Source organism: Orbicella franksi, chromosome 1 (genome assembly GCF_964199315.1).
Source record: "Orbicella franksi chromosome 1, jaOrbFran1.1, whole genome shotgun sequence".
NCBI classification, from domain to species: Eukaryota; Metazoa; Cnidaria; class Anthozoa; order Scleractinia; family Merulinidae; genus Orbicella; species Orbicella franksi.
The window spans coordinates 8,019,270-8,042,206 of NC_138145.1; positions in this window are offsets into that span (position 1 = coordinate 8,019,270).

Consider the following 22,937-nt stretch of genomic DNA (forward strand, 5'->3'; position numbering starts at 1 on the left):
AGGTCGAGTTAAATCATTAATATGTATAAGGATTAGGTCGAGCTGGAGGTCGAGCCAGGTCGAGTAATATTAACATGTATAATTAAGGGTTAGGTGTAGCTATAGGCATACTAATAAAGTGTCGTCCTCCATTCTAATGAGCGTCACTTCTTTCACAATGAGAAAAAGCTTGCTCAGGTTTGCCCTGTGTGATTCCTACTTACGCCGATATTACACATATGCCACAGGTTTACCTAGTCGTATGATCTGCATACGTTACTATCAGCCCTTGCTGGCTGCTTGTAAGACCTGGGCACTCCAAAACTGTCGCGATTTCTCTCCTCACGAACAAATGTTTCTATCATAATATTCTCGGAGTAGAAGTAGTAGCTACTGGTGTCACGCCGGGGTTTTGGGCCTGTTTCGAAAATTTACATGGCCCTAGGCCACTCGTGTGACACAGAACATGTTAGTAATATCAGAGACACTCTCCGTAAATTAGTCTCGACAGTCCGTCTCTCACAGTCTATAATTCACGTTTTATATGGGAAAACGGTCTATATTTTACGAGCAACGGATGTGCTCACAACCAAACTAAACCGACTTTTCCAGGATATCAGAGATATCGACAAAACATTTTCTTTTTGGCAGACCAAATTAAACCAATTTGCGGTCGAAAACCAATGTCACGAATCTCTCTTACTAGAATTTCTTTCTAAGCATTCCAATTCCGTGAACCGAGCATTTGCGTCACTTTTAAGGCTTACGGAAATGCAGGACGTTTTGCATCATTTTTCCACGGTAGAAACGAAAACTGTTTTTGGTTTTCCCCACCTCCCACCTTTCCTTAGGCTTTGGTAGATTGTGCTAGCATAATTTTTAGCATAATTTAGAAAAACGAGCATAATTTAAAGCTTTTATTTCAGTTTAGCACTGCTAGCATAATCCGAGCTTTTACGCCTTGAAAACAAAAAAAAACCCATCATAGTTCTAGAATAATTCAGTTTGTACTTTACTTCTGTATTGTTATTGGAAAATATCGAGGTCTGGAAGACTCTAGCTAGGTCACCCCGTACATATCTGAGAGGCTGAGACTCTCCTCAGGCCACCACGCTTATGGCTCGGCGGCTCGGCCCCTCAGGCCTTAGATCAAAGATGGCGTCGTCCTCGAGTACATCCACTGATTCCACTCCCAGCACTTCCAGCACTCCCAGTGCCGTACCGAGAGCTTCAATCTCTAGACTCTGCAGCCGCTGAACGAGTATTCTCTATTCTTAACTCATCGTTCAATGATTCACAAGAGCATGCTCTCGTGGACTATTTACAGGCTTGTGTAATGCTTCAGTACAATAACCGATAACAGAGAGATTAACAACATGCATAGTTGTCTTTATACTAAACTGAGGGCTTTGCCTGGATGGCGTCTAAAACAAGTATATACAAGTAACTTTCTGACCCGGATTCAGAACCCAGAAATGGTTGATTTGGATATCATTTGGCTTTTCGAGGTGCGCACATGCGTATTTGCCATGCTGAAGACTGTAAGACTGGAAGGTGGACTGTCTGGATGTTCATTAAAGTCAAAATTGATAGAGTTAAGCTACTGGCGATCTTTATTTTCCTTAAAATCCAAGTAGCATAACTTCGGTGACAGAGAGCATAATTTTCAGAAAGTAGCATAATTTTGGCATAATTTCTAAAAAATATGAGCACTGCTAAAAGCATAATAAGCTTTTTTTTCGAGCACAATCTACCAAAGCCTACCTTTCCTCCATCCTCAAATTACATCACGTTTGCCTACTGAACCGTCCATGTCATTTACTTCTCTAGTCTTGCGCGAGGGTTTTCCACTCTTTGTCAACCCAATGGTTGACATTGAGCATGTAGGGAATCAAATAGAAGCAAGCATTCTTTTGACAATTCCAGTCATTTCTGATTTAACTGGGTTTTGTACCCTCGAATATCTGACCCCCATCAAATTTCAATCCGCAGATACTTGTTACTCGGGCCCAGTTACAAAATCAAATCTCGTGCTTCTAACTTGTCCAGATTCAAAACGAATTGTAACAACGGAGGCGCTTAACAAATGTTACCAAGACACATCAGTTATATGCCCAACTAATGTATTAACAGTAGCCACTAGCATTTCTTGGCTTGGTTTCCCTTTTAATTTTGACGTTAAACTCACCTGCCCGCGACATCACGTGATTCCTAACCACTGCTCCAATCTGCATCCACTCCTCCACCTTGGCGGACGTACGTACCTTGCGACTACAGCTATCGCTCTACCTTTGTCTTCCGGAACTTTAATGACCTCACAGCTGTCAATATACGATATTCCCTGCAACATCTCGTTAACTGGTATGGCAACAGGCATTGGTCGCAGCCCTGACCACCTCCGTGTTTCTATTCCTCTCGCTACGACATCTTCAGTACATTTCATACCATGGGCAGTTGCAGTACACAATCTCAGTGAACCTACTTTTGATCATCCACGTTTTGCGATACCGGCACCCGAACAGCTAAATCAAACAGTGCTGGCGGATCTTGATACAACTTTCACAGCCCTTGATGGTCAGCTCTCCACTTCCCTCGCTGACGATATTCACAGTATTAACAGTATTCACGATAACTCCTCAATGGGTCTTCCTGGCTATCTCTCTGGCTTTGCTTTAGCCTTCAATGTTATAAACTGCATTGGCGTCTTTGCACTAACGATGTGGAATTTATCTCCGTGAGCCTCCTTCCAAGAAAAGTACACGCAAATCTCGTTGGTGGGATAACCCCACGGACAGACTCCAATCACTTTCTTCATCTTGAAGACGTACATGTAGTAATACCCATGACCCGCCTTGTAGCCTTCCTGGATGATTTCGTAATCGTCACTATCGAGGAAAGTTTTCTGCGCTAGAAAGGCCACAGTTGACGCCAGATGAAAGGACCCCAGGAATTTGGAGGCTCAGAGTTCCTTGTCCAAATCCACGTGCCTTTCGTTGATATACTCCGCATGTTCTTGCAACAGCATAACATAATCGTTTTCAAAGTTGACTTGTAAAAATAAATAAAAAAATAAACAAATAACTAAATAAAATTAATTACCTTAGCCACAATTCGAACCAGGGCCTCTGGGGCCGCAGCCCAACCTCATAACCACAAGACCATCGAAGCATCAGCAGGAGAACGCTGCAGACGTAGCCGCCTTACCAGCGGAAAACGAACGCCTTGCCCTGACCGTTCAGCAACCAGGGATGAGTGTGACAATCTTCACGCGCAAGGCGTTCAAGGAGCTACAGACGCATAGCATGTTTCTAAACAAATGGAAGCTTTACAACGTACAATGTCACTTTTGTCAGCGCCCTCACACGGCACCAGAACTTTGTTTTCCAGAGACTGTCATGTCTCATCCCCAGCAAGAAACCCTGCAACTACTCTTGGATGGCGACCTCTGGTTCACCTGGACCTGCGACCACCGACAACACGAGGTCTTTTCCATATGCCGTTATTTTCTTACTAACCAAGACTACATATTCCCGACGTTCTACCGTTCCCTACACTCGACCTACACAAGGGACGACGCTTATGGATATCTGGAACTCATATACGAAATGGCAGAGGCAGAATACGACGTTCTTGCGTCACGTCTCCTCGACTACTATAATAAGCGTCCACAAGCCTCTTTTGTTCCCCATTCGGTGTTATTGCGTTCCACCACATTATCATATTTCTTAGCTCGTGCACGTTCCACCTCCGAGTGCCTGTCCAAGAAACGCCGTTTTCGTGCCTCTGCCATTTGGTATTCTCCTTAAGTAAGGTTTCTCTTATTTTCTTTTAGATATTCTCGTCAGTGTACGGCACGTATGGAGAACGACCCACAGTTAATATAGGCCTCGTCAACATATAACTGAGAGACCCTGATTTCTTTCGATTAATCCGTTTTCACAAATATTACAAAGTGTGGGTCTTCCTCTAGTTGTAGATATTTCATTTGTTAGCCATATTCCATTTTATGCAATTTTATGGAACATTTCCTTTTGATGTGTATTTGCGTGTCCTCGAGTGTAACCAAAAAAAATTAAAATTTCAAAAGCTACACACACAAAAAAACGTGTTATACATTGTTGCCACCTTCACATTTTCTTTCCTTTGAGTCACCGGAGCCGACTCTGCTGAAAGGGGCGGATAAAATGTTGGCACAAAATTTTATATATTTTATATTATTATTTATATTCCCGAATTTCAATTGATTTGCACTCGTTTTAATATTCTGTTAAACAATACAATTGACGTTCAATTGACGTTCTCAGCGAAAAAACACGTACTGGTTTGAAAAATATGGAAATAGATTCTTAGATGGTGTGATTTTTAATTTTCCAAATACGTTCGGCATCTTTAAGTCCTTTTGTTCATTTCACGGGTTTTTGGCTTCGCATCGGAAAACGTAAATAGTGTCTTTGTGTTCAACCAATGAGTTGATTTCCCAAGTGTCCTTGTACGTGATCGATTTAATTAGTTATGACAAATAGTTTTTTAGTATCTTGCTCTAGGAACTTGAAGTACTCTTAGCGATAGTGTTTTTCAAAAGTAAAGCTATGCTTTTCCCGAAGCGAAGCCAAAGCGAACTTGTTCCTTGGGAATAACTCTTGTTATTTAAAAGTAATAATTATCTTGTAGTTCAAAGTTGAATAAGGTTATTGTATACAAGGTGTTAGTTGTAAAGGCAATTGTTCTTTAGTGCCTTGTTTGTACAGGGACCATCGACCAGAAATATCGTAAACAACTTAGTATTAAAATATGGAGTAGGCGGAACAAACTAGAGCAGCAAAGGAACGCCCTTTCTTCTTCGAAATCTCGTACAAGTTGTTGTTTGAACGTTGCGTGCGCAATAACTTTTAGTTTGACTTTTCTGGTACAATCTTGTTACTTTACTTTATGTTATTCTGTAAAAATATTCCTTGTAATTTTTATATTGCTTGCGTTGTTTTATCGGGGCCAGATAGCTAAAGTATGTAAGTGAAAATTTAGGAAAAAGGGACGATTTTGACAATGTTTGCGTAATCACAGAGATGAACCTTCCCGATGTAACACCTTCGTGTGAAGCGTACTGCGCAAGTCATTGCGTAAGAATTGATTACGAATCTTGACATTTTCTGACATTTTGATGGATGATTGACAGTTCGTATCTGGTCCCCATAAAAGAACTCGAGTAGAATTTCCAAGCCAGAACCAGTTGAACGCCGAACCCATTGAGTGTGCTGAGAAGACAAATAAAGAAGTTATAACCAACGATCCATTGTAGTAGTGAGAGCCGAGCTGACCCCCATCAAAGTTCTCAAAGTTCTCCTATTACAGCATCACACATTGTGTCACTCTTCATCTTTGTAAGTGTGTAGAGCGCCTTTTTATACCTTTTTAACTGTTGAAGTTTTTGAGACCATGCCTGCTACTTCCGCAGCAGCATTGAAACAAAAGAGAGAGAGGACAAGAGAGCGTGTGAGAGAGTGGGAAAACAAAAATCCAGCTAAAGTTCATAAGCAAACAAACGATATTATGCACTAAACAATGACAAGAAACAGGACATGTTGAGGCAATGGAGAAACAACAATCCAGAGCTAGTGAGGGCCCAAAAACGTTGTTATTATGAGCGCAAAGTTGGGCCACGAGTACCTAGAACACAACAGAGGAAAGAAAAAGACGATGAATATGATTCTGATGAAATTCTTCAGGATTTCTTTGGAGTTCGTGTTATGCTAACAGATTTTAAGAGGTTAAGAGAATGGGCTGCGTCTCCACAAGCCCCAGTTCGAATCCTGGTTGATGCAATTAATTTTATTTATTTATTTAGTTAGTTACTTATCTACATCTACATGTAGATGCTTATTTTATTGCTTATTTTTTATTTATTTCTTTTTATTTCTTTATTTATTTTTACAAGTCAACTTTGAAAACGATAATTATTACGTTATGCTATCTCAAGAACATGCAGAGCATATCAACAAAAGGCACGTGGTTTTGGACAAGAACCTCGGAGCCTTCAAATTCCTGTGGTCCTTTAATCTGGCGTCAACTGTGGCCTATCTAACAAGGAAAACTTTCCTGCATAGTGACGATTACGAAATCATTGAGGAAGGCTACAAGGCGGGTCATGGGTATTATTACATGTATGTCTTCAAGATAAAGAAAGTGGTTGGAGTCTGTCCGTGGGCTTATCCCACGACAAGATTTGCGTCTACTTCTCTTGAAAGGAGACATACGGAGATAAATTCCGCATCATTAGGGCGTATCTATTCTCCCGCGCGTATCACTTTTTCTTGAAGGGGAAAAAGCAAAGTATGGCGGCCTTTTAAAATCCTACACACTATTTGTAAGTAAAAACCAAATTTATTTTGATACATATTTGCATGTTAGAATGACTTTGAACAACAGGCCTGTATTTTTTAGCTGATGCTTCGATGGTCTAGTGGTTAAGAGGTTGGGCTGTGGCCCCACAGGCCCCGGTTCGACTCCTGGTTGAGGCAACTAATTTTATTTATTTGTTTATTTATTTTTATTTCTTTATTTATTTTACAAGTCAACTTTGAAAACAATTTGAATATGTTGTTTCAAGAACATGCGGAGCATATCAACAACGAAAGGCACGTGGATTTCGACAAGGAACTCGGAGTCTCCAAACTCCTGTGGTCCTTTAATCTAACATCAACTGTGGCCTTTCTAGCATATAAAACTTTCCTGGAAAGTGATGATTACAAAATCATCGAGGAAGGCTACAAGGCAGGTCATGTGTATTACTACATGTACGTCTTCAAGATGAAGAAAGTGATTGGAGTCTGTCCATGGGGTTATCCCACGAACGAGATTTGTGTGTACTTCTCTTGGAAGGAGGCGTACGGAGATAAATTCCGCATCATTATGGTGTATCCATTCTCCCACGCGTATCACTTCTTCTTGAAGCAGAGAAAGCAAGGTATGGCAGTCTTCCAAAATCCTACATGCTTTATGTACGTTAAAACCAAATTCATTTTCATACAAATTTGCATGTTAGAATGACTTTGAACAACAGGCCTGTATTTTTTAGCCAATACTTCCATGGTCTAGTGGTTAAGAGGTTAGGCTGTGGCCCCACAGGCCCGGGTTTGAATCCTGGTTGACGCAATTAATTTTATTTATTTATCTATTTGCTTATTTTTGATTGATTGATTTTTTTTCATTTTTTTATTCATTTTTATAAGTCAACTTTTAAAACGATTACGTTATGGTGTCTCAAGAACATGAGGAGCATATCAACGAAAGGCACGTGGATTTGGACAAGGAACTCGGAGCCACCAAATTCCTGTGGTCCTTTAATCTGACGTCAACTGTGGCCTTTCTAGCAAGGAAAACTGTCGTGGATAGTGATGGTTACGAAATCATCGAGGAAGGCTACAAGGCGGGTCATGGCTATTACTACATGTACGTCTTCAAGATGAAGGTGGTTGGAGTCTGTCTGTGGGGTTATCCCTCGAACGAGATTTGCATGTACTTCTCTTGGAAAGGAGCGTACGGAGATAAATTCCGCATCATTACAGCGTATCCATTCTCCCACGCGTATCACTTCCTCTTGAAGCAGAAAAAGCAAGGTATGGCGGCCTTCTAAAATCCTACATACTATTTGTAGGTAAAAACCAAATTTATTTTGATACAAATTTGCATGTTAGGATGACTTTGAACAACAGGCCTGTATTTTTTAGCTGATGCTTCGCTAGTCTAGCGGTTAAGAGGTTGGGCTGTGGCAAAAACGTTTTGCACCCAATAGCATTTGTCTGCTTGTGAGGAAATCTAACAATCATATAATCACCGCATTTCCCATACTATAGAGGTTATCACTGTGGAACTAGCGTAAAAACAACACAAAGCATGAAAACAACCAAAAAGACTAAAAATAGAACCAAATATGTATGTATGTGTGTTTCCTGCCCAAAATTTTAGAAAAGCACAAAACCCACATTGTAGGAGGAAATAGCATGCTGGGAATAGTGTAGTCGTGTCCCTGTTGCAGAGCTGTCTGTTGTATACTACTCACGAAACAATGACAAGAAACAGGACATGTTAAGGCCATGGGGAAACAACAATCCAGAGCTAGTTAGGGCCCAAAAACGACATTGTTATGAGTCCAAAGCTTGGCCCTAAGCACCTAGAACCAAAGAAAGGAAAAAAAAGACGATGAATATGATCCTGATGAAATTCTTCGGGGTTTCCTTGGAGTTTGTGTTCTGCTAACAGATTTTAGGAGACTGCCACCATCACCTACAACACCACCACCACCATCAACACCACCACCGCCACCATGATCTCGGCAATGATCGTGATCGCAGACGACTGCAGAATTGCGACTGTGCGATCATATGGAAACCAAAGTTCTGTGATTTGCGATCAAAACGTATCCCATAATATTTTTAATTCTGACCCATTATTTAACACTTCTTAGCAGCAAAGCCCAAATGTTCCTTTGTAGCAACCGCTTATTTGTCATAAACATGTTCTTAAAAATTCCTGACTGATAATGTAACTTAACAATGCACTCGAGCACTTTAATACTTCAAATGTAAAAGCGTTCAAACAGCTTTACACAAGACGCTGATAACAGTTTCAATTTCCGCCTTTTCAAAGTTTTTTTTTAACAATTCTAAATCGGAGTCCAGCCCACTTCGTTTGTTTATTCGTGACAAAAACGATCAACCATTTCCAATTTCTGCCAATCATAGCTACTAAATAATTGTAAGTGTTATTTGTAGGCTGAGAAGAATCGTGGGAAAAATGCAACACCGTGGGAACGAAATTTTGTCACGTTTTGACGCGTGGTTGATAGTTAAGCCTCTGGTCTTTAGTTACATTTTGTGCTCATCACTTGTCTGAAATGGAACGCATGGGTATATACCAATGCCTACTTTGCTCAAGTTCGTTCGCAAAGTACACGAGACTGCACAAACATGTTAGATACGTTCACCACATAAGAAGCCGAAAGGCATGTTGTGGTGTCTGTAATAAGATATTCGCATCCCTGCCGCGACTCATGGTAAATATATTGTACCACTGCAAGGGAAGGCCTTAGTGCCTTAGGTATTTTGGTTCCATGATTTGCCTTAGTTCAAGGTTTCTCTTGAGTAAAACACAATTTTCAGTTCTAAAATAGCTTGTTCATCTCTTTTTCAGGCATGACAGGTTAGCCAGTTAGGTCTATGATTGAAACTGGCACCCTACAGTACCCACCATCCTTCTGCAAACAATAACCTGGTATTAGGTATAACAGCCGAATCTGATTTCTAATCTAGATGATTTAAACCACTTGTATGAACAAATCAACAACATTGATTTCTTGGAGTGGGTACGACAACAGAGACCAAATAGTAAATGGGTCGTGGATATGGTCACAAATGTTACCCGGTTTATTTAGAAGATATGGGATCGCCCAATCGCATTTGGATAAGAAACTCGGAGCCTCCAAATTCCTGCAGTCCTTTAATCTGACGTCAACTGTGCACTTTCTAGCACGGAAAACTTTCCTGGATAGTGACGATTACGAAACCATCGAGGAAGGCTACAAGGCGGGTCATGGGTATTACTACATGTAGGTCTTCAAAATGAAGAAAGTGATCGGAGTCTGTCCATGGCGTTATCCCACAAATGAGATTTGCATGTATTTCTCTTGCAAGCAGGCGTACGGAGATAAATTCTGCATCATTATGGCGTATCCATTCTCCCGCGCGTATCACTTCTGCTTGAAGCGGAAAAAGCAACGTATGGCGGCATTCTAAACTCCTACATACTATTTGTAGGTAAAAACCAAATTTATTTTGATGCAAATTTGCATGTTAGGATGACTTTGAACAACAGGCCTCTATTTCTTAGCTGATGCTTCGATGGTCTAGTGGTTAAGAGGTTGGGCTGTGGCCCCACAGGCCCCGGTTCGACTCCTGGTTGAGGCAACTAATTTTACTTATTTATTTATTTATTTATTTATTTTTATTTCTTTATTTATTTTTACAAGTGAAGTTGAAAACAATTCGAATATGTTCTCTCAAGAACATGCGGAGCATATCAACGAAAAGCACATGCATTTCGACAAGGAACTTGGAGCCTCCAAATTCCTGTGGTCCTTTAATCTAACGTCAACTGTGGCCTTTCTAGCATATAAAGCTTTCCTGGAAAGTGATGATTACAAAATCATCGAGGAAGGCTACAAGGCAGGTCATGTGTATTACTACATGTACGTCTTCAAGATGAAGAAAGTAATTGGAGTCTGTCCATGGGGTTATCCCACGAACAAGATTTGTGTGTACTTCTCTTGGAAGGAGGCGTACGGAGATAAATTCCGCATTATTATGGCATATCCATTCTCCCATGCGTATCACTTCTTCTTGAAGGAGAGAAAGCAAGGTATGGCAGTCTTGTAAAATCCTATATGCTTAATGTAGGCAAAAACCAAATTTATTTTCGTACAAATTTTCATGTTAAGATGACTTTGAACAACAGGCCTGTATTTTTTAGCTGATGCTTCGATGGTCTTGTGGTTATGAGGTTGGGCTGCGGCCCCAGAGGCCCTGGTTCGAATTGTGGCTAAGGTAATTAATTTTATTTAGTTATTTGTTTATTTGTTTATTTATTTTTACAAGTCAACTTTGAAAACGATTATGTTATGCTGTTGCAAGAACATGCGGAGCATATCAACGAAAGGCACGTGGATTTGGACAAGGAACTCTGAGCCTCCAAATTCCTGGGGTCCTTTCATCTGACGTCAACTGTGGCCTTTCTAGCGCAGAAAACTTTCCTCGATAGTGACGATTACGAAATCATCCAGGAAGGCTACAAGGCGGGCCGTGCGTATTACTACATGTACGTCTTCAAGATGAAGAAAGTGATTGGAGTCTGTCCGTGGGGTTATCCCACCAACGAGATTTGCGTGTACTTCTCTTGGAAGGAGGCTCACGGAGATAAATTCCACATCATTACGGCGTATCCATTCTCCCGTGCATATCAGTTCTTCTTGAAGCAGAAAAAGCAAGGTATGGCAGCTTTCTTAGATCCTACATATCATTTGTAGGTAAAAACCAAATTTATTTTGATACAAATTTGACTTTGAACAACAGGTTTGTACTTTTTAGCTGATGCTTCGATGGTGTAGTGGTTAAGAGCTTGGGCTACGGCTCCACAGGCCCCGGTTCGAATCCTGGCTGAGGCAATTAATTTTATTTATTTATTTACTTATTTTTTATTTATTTATTTTTATTTCTTTATTTCTTTTTACAAGTCAACTTTGAAAACGATTACGTTATGCTGTCTGAAGAACATGCGGAGCATATCAACGAAAGGCACGTGGATTTTGACAAGGAACTCTGAGCCTTCAAATTCCTGTGGTCCTTTAATCTGACATCAACTGGCCTTTCTAGCATGGAAAACTTTCCTCGATAGTGACGATTACGAAATCATCCAGGAAGGCTACAAGGCGGGTCATGGGTATTACTACATGAACGCCTTCAAGATGAAGAAAGTGATTGGAGTCTGTCCGTGGGGTTATCCCACCAACGAGATTTGCGTGTACTTCTCTTGGAAGGAGGCATATGGAGATAAATTCCGCATCATTACGGCGTATCCATTCTCCTGTGCATATCACTTCTTCTCTAAGTGGAAAAAGCAAGGTATGACGGCCTTCTAAAATCCTACATACTTTATGTAGGCAAAAACCATACAGCTCTTTTAGCAGCTACCACATTTATAAAAGTCAATGACCCAACGTGCTTTCCCGAGTTCTTTTAATTTTGTGCTTGAGCACGTGGAGACGTGCACTTATTATTCACAAAATAGATTATTGATTATCAAAACTGCAGCGTCATAAAATTCAGTTTGACAGCATCCTCAAAAACAACAATGAACTTGATTGATGAACCACTCTTGGCGGCTGTTCGTTCTATTGAGAATGCGGACCAAGACAACAATTCTCAAGGTGTAAATATAACTTTAATTGAGAGAATATGTCGGGCGAAGATAAATCTGTACCATTATTTTGAAATAGGTCACTGAAATTGAATGGAAAAGATAACTTCATACTTTAACTTACATGATTTAATCAGACATGGAATTTGAAGACGGCTAAGGGTTTTGGAAAGAAATTATTTGGACTTTGAATTAGGTCACTGCAATTGAATGCAAAGGATAACCCTTTGTGCTTTTCAATACCACTACATGATTTAATCACAACCTGGAATTTCAAGGAGGGTATGAGCATTAAATAGAAACTCTTTTGACTTTGAATAGCTCGCTGTAATCCTTTATATTAGACCTGGAATTTGAAGGCAGTTACGGTTTTTGAAATGAAGTTCTTTTGATTATGAATAGCTCGCTGTGATTCTTTATATCAGACCTGTGTTTTGCTTTGATGTGTCAATGAAGAAAACACTTTTAGTCCGAATTAAATTTTGTTACCTGAAAATGTCCTTAGGTCTATAGTTATCATTTTACAAATTACAAAAAGATAATTATTTCGGGTGTTAAGTACGTAAAACGAAAAGTATTTTCAACTTCAATTAACTTTAGTCCCTGTGTCGTTTGATTTCTTTGCTTTCTACAAAAAACAAAGAGGTGCTAATTTTTCATGCAAATTCAGCATTTCCAAGTTTCTTTCTTAGAGTTAAACGGTGTCATATAAGAGTCAAGTGTTACACATCGTGTCACTCTTCATCTTTGTAAGTGTGTAGAACGCCTTTTTATACCTTTTTAACTGTTGAAGTTTTTGAGACCATGCCTGCTACTTCCGCAGCAGCATTGAAAGGAAAGAGAGAGAGGAGAAGAGAGCATGTGAGAGAGTGGAAAAACAAAAATCCAGCTAAAGTTCATAAGCAAACAAACGATATTATGCACTAAACAATGACAAGAAACAGGACATGTTGAGGCGATGGAAAAACAACAATCCAGAGCTAGTGAGGGCCCAAAAACGTTATTATGAGCGCACAAGTTGGGCCACGAGTACCTAGAACACAACAAAGGAAAGAAAAAGACGATGAATATGATTCTAATGAAATTCTTCAGGATTTGTTTGGAGTTCGTGTTATGCTAACAGATTTTAGGAGACCACCACCACTGCCATCTCCTCCACCACTGCCACCATTACCTCCACCACCAGCGCTACCGCCACCATCATCTCGGCAATGTCCCAGAAAGTGAACGGTGTCTTAATACTCCTCTGACTCTGAGATAGATGAAGAGTTGTCAAAAGAAATGCATCTCATGTTAGCAGAACCCAAGGAGCCTGTAACCCCTACCAGCCGCCCTAGCATAACAATTTGCACACAACAAATTGTACCCATACTACCTCCCTTGGGGAGAATTTGTTGTTACTTCGCTTTTGACGATTGTTCAAATTTCCTGCTCGGGAAATTTTGAAAGTCCCTTTAGTATACTAAAGCTGCTGCCCTTATTGTGCAAAAATGGCCATATTAGCTTAATGTTGGATTGCTTAACAAAGCCTCTTGTTAGCAAAATGGGCCCGCTTCCCTTAATGCGTGTTTGTCGGGTTTGGAAATAAATCGTTAGGAGACTACCACAATCTGTACCTCATATCAGATGTGTTACTGTTAGCTAATGTGTTTCAAAATTTTTGTGATACATGCTTAAGCTACTACCAGCTTGACCCAGCTCACTTTTACACTTCGCCTGAATTAAGGTGGCAAGCTTGTCTTAAGATGTCTCGGGCAGAGCTTCAATTGCTTACGGACCCTGACATGTACTTGTTAATTGAAGAAGGTTTAAGAGGAGGGATTTCAATGATTTCAAATAGGTATAGTAAAGCAAACAGCCTCTACATGGAGGTTTATGCTCATAATTTCTTGTAAGCAGACTTTCACTGCCGTTGTAAATGTTGTTGTGTAATTAATAAAGATTATTTTGATTCCAACAATGAGAGTCTTTTCTTGTCTTCCTCTCTGCTGTAAACTTATGATACGTATCCATTTAGTACAAGATATTTGTCTGGATATTTATTGTTTGGTCATCAATGAACCAGACTCGTGTTTTGAGTTTTTGAATTGTCCTACTGAAGAATGGATTGATCCTATTGAGATATTCCAAAAAGAGTTACCCTACGCAGAAAGAGGCAATTTGTTAAACAATACAATTGACGTTCAATTGACGTTCAATTGACGTTCTCAGCGAAAAAACACGTACTGGTTTGAAAAATATGGAAATAGATTCTTAGATGGCGTGATTTTTAATTTTCCAAATACGTTCGGCATCTTTAAGTCCTTTTATTCATTTCACGGGTTTTTGGCTTCGCATCGGAAAACGTAAATAGTGTCTTTGTGTTCAACCAATGAGTTGATTTCCCAAGTGTCCTTGTACGTGATCGATTTAATTAGTTATGACAAATAGTTTTTTAGTATCTTGCTCTAGGAACTTGAAGTACTGTTAGCGATAGTGTTTTTCAAAAGTAAAGCTATGCTTTTCCCGAAGCGAAGCCAAAGCGAACTTGTTCCTTGGGAATAACTCTTGTTATTTAAAAGTAACAATTATCTTGTAGTTCAAAGTTGAATAACGTTATTGTATACAAGGTGTTAGTTGTAAAGGCAATTGTTCTTTAGTGCCTTGTTTGTACAGGGACCATCGACCAGAAATATCGTAAACAACTTAGTATTAAAATATGGAGTAGGCGGAACAAGCTAGAGCAGCAAAGGAACGCCCTTTCTTCTTCGAAATCTCGTACAAGTTGTTGTTTGAACGTTGCGTGCGCAATAACTTTTAGTTTGACTTTTCTGGTACAATCTTGTTACTTTACTTTATGTTATTCTGTAAAAATATTCCTTGTAATTTTTATATTGCTTGCGTTGTTTTATGGGGCCAGATAGCTAAAGTATGTAAGTGAAAATTTAGGAAAAAGGGACGATTTTGACAATGTTTGCGTAATCACAGAGATGAACCTTCCCGATGTAACACCTTCGTGTGAAGCGTACTGCGCAAGTCATTGCGTAAAAATTGATTACGAATCTTGACATTTTCTGACATTTTGATGGATGATTGACAGTTCGTATCTGGTCCCCATAAAAGAACTCGAGTAGAATTTCCAAGCCAGAACCAGTTGAACGCCGAACCCATTGAGTGTGCTGAGAAGACAAATAAAGAAGTTATAACCAACGATCCATTGTAGTAGTGAGAGCCGAGCTGACCCCCATCAAAGTTCTCAAAGTTCTCCTATTACAAATTTCACATTTGGAATTTCTAGGTTTTGGTTACATATAAATCATCCTGACTATCTTCAAAAATATCACAAAGAGATACCTTGAAATACCCTGAACGTTCTCTATCCACCAGTCAATTAGCAAGGATATTATTGAGTCTACATCATGCCAAACAAAAAGCAACTCCATGTATGTATCTTGTTTTTCTTTTTGTTAATTCTTATTATTACTGATTTAATTTTATCTCTAATTTTAGTCATGGGTTTTATACATGACCCTCAGGCTCAGATACTAAGGGCAACCCCAACCCCATGCAATGACTTTGATTGATTGATTGATTGATTGAAGTCCAAGGTAAAGTGAAAGAGAGCAGTTTACTGAAGGCCTATGGCAAACCAAGCAACAGTAACTGTTTTTCTACATGGGTCAGTACATGCCATGAGCAAAACAATCCAATAACTTGTCCTCAATGCAGAAAACACTTGACAGAAACGGGAGAGGTATGTACAAGGCAGATTTGGTAGGTGAGGACCTCTTTTCTTTGTTAAGCTAGGAGATACTGCAAGAAGAAACTCCATCACCAAGTCCGCCAAAAGAGTTCTCCAAAGAGTTTATGTCTAGAATAAGACATTTCTGGTAGAAATGACCTTATGGAGGCATGGCAATGGAGAATGGATGGGTCAGAGTCGCGATGGTTCAGATGGTTATTTAAAAACAGTATCACTAGGAAGACAACTGACAACCATATTGTGGGATGGGTATATAAAAACAAAGGAATAAAAATAAAAGAACAAAATCTAAAATGAAGTCAAAGACTATGTATATGTGTTCTTTGCTCAAACTTCAATAAAGTCCAAATGTTTTCCTGCCCAAGCTGAGCAATACTTACTTCAAGTTCAACTCAAATTTTCTCTAATTCAATTTTTAATTTTTTCTTGTTAGCAAAAATGAGAATATGTCAAGAGATTCTTTTTTTTCCAAAAGAAGGATCTACCGGTCCTCCACAAGCAGTAACTTTCAAGGAATTTGATGTCCGCAGTTCCTCACAAAGAAAATGAAACGAAAAAAAAACTGGCACAAAAACTGCTCACACTTTTAAGAATATTAAACATTGGCAAACATATCGTATTTGCATTATACTGTATAAAAGTATGATCAAACATTGACTTGAAACCAAAGCATGCACAATACATTTGAAATTGTACAGCTGAAATGTTGTGTGGTGGACCTTGAAGAACTATTGCAAATTAAAGAACAAATATTTCGTCAATATAAAGTAAAAGAACGGAAAGGGAACAAAAGAACAGAGAAAGAGCAAGAATAAGACACAAATGAGCGAGAGAAAAGATCCTGGCCTCAAAAAAGAGATATCGGGAGAAAAACTAAGAAGACCTCAAATGCCAAAGGAAAGAAAAAAACTAGCAAAGTGTGTGGAGGAAATATTAGATTTACAAGAAGACTGTGGGATGTTGGGCATGTCTGAAATTGTACCATGAAGGACTGAGTCAGCTAAAACCTCAAGAAGTTTTACACTTTGATGCGGATTCCATCATCTTTTCCCAGCTTGAAGGTCACCCACTCTACCTCTTGGTGATTACCCGAGTGAATTCACCAGCAAATTAAAACAGGGCAACCATATCGTCAACTTGCTTCAGCTGGTCCCAGAAATTATGGCTATTGCACCAAATAATATAACCAATTATGAAAGTACATTAAGGTTCAAACGAACAAATTAATACACATGAAATATGTTACACATAGCTTGCCTGATAGCAACAAGTTGTTAATAATGGGCATAAAAATTATTTAGATTTTGAGTCCAGCTGCAACGCAGGGTATTGTATGTGTATATATTTCTATAAATGATACATGATCATCATTTGTCATTTTTCTCAGTTAAAGGTCTCTTTTACTCTTTGATGGTCAATGCCTCTATGCTTGATATCACAAGAGTGATGCCTGAGGTCAACAGAGATCTTGCTCTACCCAGCAACAGTTAAGTTAATGCTGTTGCCAATAAGCCAGAAATAACCAACCCAACTTGCCCATTACAAGTACACCTAAACAAATACTTCAGACAATGTGCCAGCGTTTTAGGGAGCTAAGACTCCTCAAAAGTCCCAAAGCAAGACCAGCTTATAAAGGAGCTCTTTCGTGTTGTAAGCTAAGCGCTTGATAGTGTACTTGCAACTTAATTCTTAAATTTGCTTTACGAAATGGAAGTCTACTCTTCTATGCCACTGGAAAGAACGTTTTTAACGAACTTATTTCAAGAAGGGTAAAACACATTGAACTGGTAGGATGCAAGCATCCCACTAAAGCCAATGGAAGCCTCTTAAAGCAAACAAACAGCAGAGTTTATATCCAAGCAGTTCATTCTTCCTTGACTGATGTGACAAAATCTGTCCTGCAGAAGGAAGGTAGTGTTTCTCCCTTATTGGACTCTAAGCTCAAAACCACAATAGCAATTCCATGTATATGTCTCCAGGGCCCATCATTTTAGACCCAATGAATGGATACCATACCTTTGCACCTTTGCTCATTTGCACCACAATCTCCTTTGATTTTCTTTTTATTTTATTATCATTATTTTTTTTTCATTTTATTTGTTTATCTTCTTTGAGATTGCATTACTGTCATTCATCAACCAGCATATAACATCATCCACATAGCCCACTCTCATCGGTTCAAGCAACACCTATTTGCATAACAAACCCACTTGCACCACAATCACAACAACTCATTTTGCACCACAATCTCCTTTGATTTTCGTTATATTTTTATCATAATTTTTTTCATATTATTTGTTTGAGATTGCATTACTGTCATGGGTCAACCAGAATATACCATCATCCACATAGCCCACTCTCATCAGTCCTAGCAACACCTATTGACATAACAAATAAACCCACCCTTCACAGTGAGCAAACAAAAACTTTGACCTTTCCAGTTTTTCAGCTTGGCAATCGTGACCTCTTTCTTGCCATTCAGCCATAACTAATACCAGAAGCATTAGAATACCCATTGACCATAATATTGACAAGGTACCTTATAATTGCCTAGGTCCTTCAAAACATTTGGATGGCTACTGCCTTATGAATATATTGATTAATACAACAGTGACAGAAATAAACCAGTTCAAATCAGCAGTTTTCTTTCTCAGTTATGACTGATTACAAATACCCAGTGCTGATAGTTCTTTTCTTGGGAACAAAATCATTCTTGTCATTTTTACAAGTACTGACTATTATTTAAAATAAACAGTCAATCACCCCTTTTTGTACCGTTTTGTTACGGATGTTCAATTACCATGATTTCAAACACTGATTTGAAAACTCAAGCAGTAATAATAGTTGTTCCACAACCACCAGATGAAAGCAGGGATGTCATTAAGTTTTGAGTTGCCAGTACCCTTGTTCTTCACACCCGTAGCAAACTTGTTACATTGTAGGTGAATTCTGTCAACAAAAAGCACTTTCACCCATAACACCAAGAGAAAATCAAACATACTGAGCCATAATAGGTGTTACAGGTTACGGCCCTTAATGACAGCCATGGAAAGTGACCATGTATTGATTACAACAGTAAAAACAGATAAATCAATGGTTAGTTTTCCCTTTGTAACTGCTGCAAGATGGATTTTTTTGGTAAGAAGCACAACAAATATGATCTACTGAATGAAAAATGACGGTATCATGACAACTATGAAATCAATGGCTAGATCATAACCCTAAAACAGAGAAACCATACCAGGAAAATCTTTGTATCACATGTTTCTTGGTGTTGCACAATGGCTGCCACACCAAGAACTTATGAGCATAGCATGCGACATTATCAGAAGAAGAACAAAAAAGCCAGTCTCCAAAGAAAAGTTCCATGGTGAAGTTCCATGCCAGCCAGATTAAGATAAAATAAACTGAAACATTGTTCGAATCAATATTCAAGTTTACCGGAAAAACTCAAAAAAGGGGGTTGTTGAAAAGGATGACCTTACAGTGCACATGATTGCAACACTATCACATCAAGTTCTTTTTTCCACCATTCAGTTTGTTTTTTTTGCCCTTGGTTGAACAATGTTTGGCTGTCCCTCGAGAAAACACCTTTCCACTCTTCTACGGTTTCCACTTCCCATCATTTTAGGTGTCTTACATAATCTTTGCCAGTGGTTTACAGCAGTATTTTCTATTTTATTGTACATATTGTACAATAGTCAAAATTCTCTCCTTTTAACACCACAGGTCATGGCCAATACACTTTGATGTCATATCTCACCATCTGGCATTTCCTTTAAATATAGAGAAAAACCAGCTTGCACTTTAATTTAATCTAAATGAAAACCATCACATAGTCTAAATTGTCAACTGTTTGTTTGCATCTCAGCATTTGCCCCTGGATGTAATTGTTTTTATTTAATAGTAACATTTGCAAGCATCTTAAATTGCACTTTCTCTATCTTTGATATTATTTCATATGACTGTATATTTTGGAATATCTTGTGTTTATATAAATATACATGTACACTATATTAATATTAAGGCAGTTTGTTTCAATATATAACAAAAGCTCCCTTTGACTTGGATTTGGACCTAAACAAATTACCTATTAGGTAAATAGATTTTTCCCTATGGGCAGTATATTGACGGTGGGGTTGATACTCATTAACAATACCTTCTGAATTGCTCTCATAAGGAAATATCTCTGTCACTCTGTCATAAACCAGTTACATTAACTTTGTTGATCTGCTCTCTTCTGATCAGCTTAGCTAAGGTTTCAACCCAGGGGTTTTAACAACATTTGCTCTGTTTAAGTTGACAAGGTCGAAACTTTTGGTAGCTGTTATGAACAAATTTTGAATGGATCAACTTTGTTTACATGTTTTAGTGCTACATTTTACTGGTGACACTCTCAGTGGTACCATGATCTCTTTTGCACCTTGCAATGTACACAGGGCCTGCACACATTTAGAGTGAATGCAGGCAAAACATAAAACTTTCTGTACTTTCCAAAGATCACAAGGTATTGCATGATTGTATGCATTGCAAAGTATAGGTTGCCATCATAATTTGATATATAAGCCAGCCATTAAAACTCATAAATGGTCAGAATCTATAGCAAAAGTTGACAAAACAAATGTCTTTTAAAGGATAAATATCAAGCAGATTTAAATGGTGTTAAACGTTGAAATACTTTTCTATAGAACGAGGTCAGACAGAAGCTTAACAGAAAAGTAGTGTAGTCAACATTGGTTGCAGCTGGAAAAGAAATTCAAAATACCTGATGGCCCTCTCACTCCTCAAGCAGATATGATAATAACACTATCAAAGAATTCATTTTCTTTCAGCTAGTTAAGCCTTTCCAATTCACCTAAGACACAAAGTCTCGCTTGACTACCTCATATTGCATAGATTATAATACTGCAGGAGACCAAGAAGAGCAGAGTGCTTTGGCTTCAAACAAGAGCTGTACAACAGCTCAACTTGAAAAAAAAACTTAAGAAGCATGAAAAAAGTGCAGCACACAAGTCAGCTGCCCAGCAAAATCTTGTTTGGACTCAAAAACAAGAGTCCCGAACAACCACTGGAATCTTGTATCCTTCACATGGAAGAGGATTAGGCATTGAGAAAACTTCAAAGCTCTTCAAGATAACATATATTGTACAAGCTAAGAGGCCTTTCTCTGCGTTCTGTCAATTTTGTAACCTTATGTTATCCATGAGTATTGAATTTGGATTAACCTATTGCAGTAGTGATAAACAAGCCATCACAAAGAAAGACAGTTGGGATGCCAAGTTGTGGCATATTACTCACTAAGAACTTGTATTTTTGCGGACTTTAAGTGAAAGATATCACAATGAGTCTTTTCAGTAGCATGGCAACTTGTCTCTAGTTTTATACTTTATGTACATAGTTCAGCTCTTTCATTATTTTTAGCATATTTGTTGAGTAAGTATTGTATTTTGTTATAGTTATATTCTCGCAGATATTAGTTAATTTTAGCTACTTAAAATTTGAGAGGAAATAAATTATATGTATGAATGTGGGGATGTATGTATGTACCTATGCATGTACTTTTATTAATAATTTGATGACTAGATTTCACTTTCGACACCTAGACCTGAAAAACTTGTAGTCCAATGGGCAATCCAATACAAAAGGTAATTTAGGACCCTGCTTAATCACAAAACTGTTTGGTGCTGCTTAGTTATTAATTTTGTATGCCTTTTTTAACTTTTTTTACCTTCTTTCACCTTTTTCCTTATTTTCACTATAGTTTCTTTCACAGGACGCCTTTGATAACAGTGTTTAATACACTGATGGGCCATCCTCTTAAAATAGTCATTATTATCATTATTATTATTATTATTATTATTATTATTATTATCCCATTTTCACCTGTTTATAAGTAAAAAATCACAGCAGAACTGTTCAAGCTCTCTTGTTGAATACATGTTCAATGCTCTTAAAACAAACGGCAAGGAACAATATTGTTTAAATTACATAAAAAATTGTTCAGAGTTATATCTACTTAATATTTATCAACAAAAAGGACACGAAGTTCAAATTTGATGATAATGCATGCTGTCCTTTGCACACTTATCTTACGCAGATGGTGGATTCACAAAGTGTATGCATGTTACATGCTACACAGATATTGGCACATTAATTTTATCCTTGATGTATAGTGAGCACCCAATAACAAGCAGTTTCTTCAAGGTTTTGCACTTGTTCCCTTCTTCAAAATTATGAAAGCTACATTTACCTTTTCATGCATACCTTACACTCTGTGATGCACGAAAAAGCATGTTTAGCATCAGCTGTTTACTCTTGGTCTAAGTTTAACAAATAGCTGTACAAAATAATTGTATTCTTAGCCTTAAAAGTAAAGACAAATATTACTCTTGGTATAATTTGGTATTTTCCTTTGTTTCAAAATAACCTGAAACTTGCGTCATGAATCATTGTGGTTACAAATACATACTCACCTGATTTCTTTTCCTGTTCAAAATGCCACTACATCAAGGGTGAAAACACTACCATGTTCTTTATCAATATCAAGCTATTTCTTAGTGCAAAACACAACGTTTAAATTTTCATTGTGCATTTTGCAAAAAGAAATAAATGAAACCAATAACTGGCATGGTATTGAGCTTTGATCTTGGATGGCTTCCTTGACTTTGCAGGCTTTGCAGGGTTCTCTATGATCAAAACATTAAAAGGAATAAATGATGCTTAATTGGAATTTCCAAAGATGTGGGAGGTCTTAGAAATTTATCCCTTTCATGGGGAAGGTATGGATATTTTCCGGAACTACACATTGCATCATATGATCAATTTAACCCAATAAGAATCAGAGTAGCTGATAGTGTGTGATCACTCAGCCAATCAGATTGTAGCATTTGCTTTAGTGTTCAAGTATACTTAAGCAAATGCTGTAATCTGATTGGCTGAGCCATTGCACACTATCAGCCATTATAGCTCGCCAATAAATTTTCTCCGATTCTTATTGGTTTAAATTGATCACGTGACCCAGTATAGTGTTCATCCGCCGAGAGTCACTATCAGCCCATAGTGCCCGTCCAAGGAAAATACCTGGATGGATAGTGCTTGTCCGTGAAATTGTTTCTTTAAAAAAGCGGGCTTCTAAAAAATAAACAACTGAAATTGTGTTAACTGAGTTTTGTTCCGTTTCCTTTTTCAAATTTTACATTTGGCTTTCACAGCTTTCATCTAAAAAGGTTGAAAATAATTCAATATGAGTTCT